Raw genomic sequence first — 3,980 nt, 5'->3', positions numbered from 1 at the left:
TTTTTTTTTTAATGTAGAGCTGTTTTGATATATTTTATTTTATATACAATGGTGATAATACAATCTTAGTGCTCTTGGAATCACCAGAATTATGCTAATCCTAGATTTCTTCACCTACTTGCGATATTTCTATTGCCTTATTGGTAATGTTGTTGAAAGCAGCAAAAAGTTAACACACTGCGCAAAGTGGCACACAAAATAGTGGAAATTAGAACTGCTTATTTTTAAATTGTGCCTGAGTATTTTTTACAATGGCTACTAACGGTTGAACTAAAAGGAATAAGAAACACAATGTAAAATCAGTGCTGACACTGAAGTCACTCATGTCAGATGGAATCTATAAATGGACACTTAACAAATAGGCAGACACTGCTAAAAAACAATTTGTTTTTTATCCTGCAGATCTCTGGAGAATTACAGAAAATAGGAACAGCTTTAGGAAAGTTAAAGCAGACAATGGTTTCAATCTTAAATAGACTTTATTTTGAAATATGAAAATATTAGAAGGAACTACTATATACAGAACACAATACGCTATGTACTTTCCCTTATTTCATACCAAATTTCAGAAAGTTTTCATATAGCTTAAAATAAAAGAAGTAGGGCCATTACTATAAAGATAAAAGGTCAGACAATATAAGTGCTGAAGAGAGAGATAATTATATCAGAAACACTTCGTTTTTTGATGCTGTTGTTGTCTTTGGACTCATTAGCACCATTCTCTAAGTGTTAACCAGGGAAAACAGATCCGCAAAACAAAACAAACAAATGCAGACTTGGGCCGAGTAAATAGTTGCACAGCATTTGGTATAAGGAAAAGAAATAGTAGCCAGATTAATTCATATTGGCTAAATATTGGGGTGTTTTGTTAATGTGGACTATAAGCTGATTGTAAGCAAGAGCCAAATGTTTCTATTCGGTGGAAATGACGTCCAGAACAGATTGGTTAATTTCTACAGCTTAAGTATAATCCTATTATAGACAATAGATTGTGTAAAAAAGACCATCCTAGGCACATTTTTAAGCTTCCCATTCTAAAGTATATTCATACAGTTCTTCAAAATAGTTTAATTTGATGTGTCTATATTAATTTTACTTTACATCTTTTAGCTTTTCTCATTGCCAATGTCAATGAATTTCTACCTTTTCCCATTTTAATTCATGAAATTATTTTTCCATTAGGCAAACTAATGAACTAGATATTCTTCTCTCTAAGGATATTGTAATGTCCCTATAGATTTACAATCACATCAAATAAAACTTCAAGTTATACTTTCTATAATGTTATTAAAATAATCAATATCAAGGCTTATAATATTAATAATTTTATGTTCATGCCTAAGAATTACACTTTGTAATTTTTATTTAATTTTCATTTTCATTTTAATTATTTTATGCAGTGTTTCCAGTTTTCAATTATTTGTGTTGAAACTGAAAAATCTTGAAACAAAATTGCTACTGAATGTTCAAAAAAAGCATATCACCCTCATAAGTAAAATGGCATATGTATGGGAATTATCTTAATACTTCTCATATGTATGGATCTAAGTGTTAAATTATCTCTTCCCTAAACCTGGTTAACCTCAAAGAATGACATCACCAGCTAGTTGTACACGCTAGAAACCTAGGAACCATCCTTGTCTCCTCCTCTTTTACCTTGCACCACCAACAATGTCCAATTCCTTTTCATGTCCTGTTGGTTTACTCTATGTAATTTATCTCTATTCTGTCTATTTCTATCTCAGCTGCTGAAATCTGATTCAAAAACCTTCACTGCTTTTAAGTATAAATCTTACACTGTCACTACACTGGCTAGAGGTCTTCACTTGTTTCCCATTGCTATCAAGGAAAAGATCCAAAATTTTATCTCGTAACGTAAGCTCCATGTGGTCAGACCTATGTCTCTCTTGCTTGTCATCATATCCCCAGCATTAAACAAGGTAAGACTCTCAGTTCTTGAGCTGAGAGCTGCAAACCAAGACCAATTCTTACATTCACACGTGGCAAACATCAATGAGACATTCAAGCATGATAAGGTACAGTCTTGTCATTGAGTACCTTATAGCATGGAAAAGAGAGACACATATATAGCACATATTTACATAATTTTTATTCTTTAATTGGAATTAAAGATAAAGAAGATGAAGAATAGGAAATATGTTTGATATTTTGGAAATGAACTTGATAGAACTTAGTAATAATTTGGATACAAAAGGAGATGAAGCAAGTAAAATATGAGAGATGACTTGCGCCTCTAGATTGCCAATTGGTGTCAAGTGGTATAAATACTGAGGCAATAATGATGATGATGATGATATCTAATATGTATCATGTACTTACTACATGTTGAACATGTAAGTTTTTATATATACTATATCAGTGAGTCTTTTGTAACCCTGAGGTGGATCCGCATTAGTGTTATAAAGATTAATTTGCCCCTGGATTTGAATTCCAGAATTCTGAATTCACAGCCCAAGCTTTTAATTACCATTATAAAGAAGATCAAGTTTTACAATGAACACAAATCACTTCAGTTTTGGAGCGTTTGAAGATGATATGTTTCACACACAGTAGAGAAACAGAGATTGACAACAAGCAATTAGAAATATAGGACTGAAATTTGGAAGAAAAGCATATGCCCAGTGAGGGAGATTTGGAAGTCAGTGGTTTGTAGAAGGTAGATTTAGCCATGATGCTTTCAGAGAATATAGAAAGCATAAAGGTATTTCTACTATAAGCCACAGAATAAGTCCAAAATAGGCTAGGCTAGATAATTGTTTTAAAAAATTCCGAGGAACTCAGCAGGAATAAGCAAATATTGGTATATGACTCCTACAGTTTAATACAGGTTAAACAGGTTACAATAATTCATACACAAAGGGGTGTGTTAATACCTTTGTATAATATTCAAGTCTCTTCACTTACTTTTGAGTTAAAATATTCCTCTTACTAAGATGGTCAACATGTATACACAAATGCCTGACATATTTTAGGTTCTCAATTAATACAAAATTAATGTATAAACATTCATTCATTTTGGTTGGATTTAAAGACTTAGCAATTCTAACTATTATTTAAGGTAGACAGCCTAAACAGGGTGAAAACAACAACAACAAAAGAACAGCTAAGCATAATTTGAAAAAGTGACATTAGTCCAACTTGTAATATGATAATTAGTTAAGATATACAGTGATTACAAGGTCCCCTTAAGAACATTATGGAGAGTAGCAGTTTTAAATTGAAGCCCTGCATATAACACAGAAAAACTCAGCACATCTGAAGGACCACTGAAATAATATTATATTACAGTGTAGATTACATGCAGATGGCGGACTTGTTGAAAGGTACTGTTTATATGAAACCAAATCATTCTTCCCATAGCTTCTATTATATGTAGTGAAGACATTCTACTCAAAGCACTTTTCATCAGTTTTTCATGGGCAGGTGGGGGAGGAGGTTTTCAAGGTCAAAAGGACCAATAAAATTTTAGTTGCTGGCAATGGGAAAAAAAAAATGCTTAGAAAGACTAGCAGCAATATAAAATAATTTTATTTTTACCCTACACTCCAACTTGGAAATTAAATATAAACACTCCTTTTTATCTTGAGACTAAATAGTTACAATATCTTTTGTACATTGCTATGACAATATGAATTAGAATAAGAAAAATGTTTAGAAACTGTGTTTTTAAATGAAGATTGATTTCCTGACAATATCAACACCCATAAGTTGGTATAAAGTGAAATTTAAACATCTTTATTCATTTTTTAATTTAAAAATTATCTGGTATATTTTTTATAACCATGATGTGACCAGTAAGGAATTGTCAGGGAGTATGAAACCTACCTAAGGTCATGCAATGATTCAGTGTCAGAATCACGTGCTAAACAAGTGTTTAATCAAGTGTTTTAAGTTCTTAAAAAAAAAAATTAATCAGGGTGGTATTTGGCTAAATCAGTTATTCATTTTTTTCTTCCCCA

The 3,980-nt window shown here is 31.8% G+C and overlaps 1 protein-coding gene across 1 annotated transcript in view; it reads right to left on the bottom strand.

Annotated features, from left to right (window-relative positions):
- The window catches only part of LOC103607412 (dachshund homolog 1-like), a gene marked incomplete at both ends in the record, with an annotated part of 81,641 nt that overhangs the window by 29,183 nt on the left and 48,478 nt on the right, over positions 1 to 3,980 (bottom strand). The gene's annotated exons all lie outside the window — the stretch shown is intronic.

Source organism: Galeopterus variegatus, unplaced genomic scaffold (genome assembly GCF_000696425.1).
Source record: "Galeopterus variegatus unplaced genomic scaffold, G_variegatus-3.0.2 Scaffold7403, whole genome shotgun sequence".
Taxonomy (NCBI): domain Eukaryota; kingdom Metazoa; phylum Chordata; class Mammalia; order Dermoptera; family Cynocephalidae; genus Galeopterus; species Galeopterus variegatus.
Note: the sequence above shows the minus strand (reverse complement) of the source record. Positions and strands in the feature narration are given on the sequence as shown.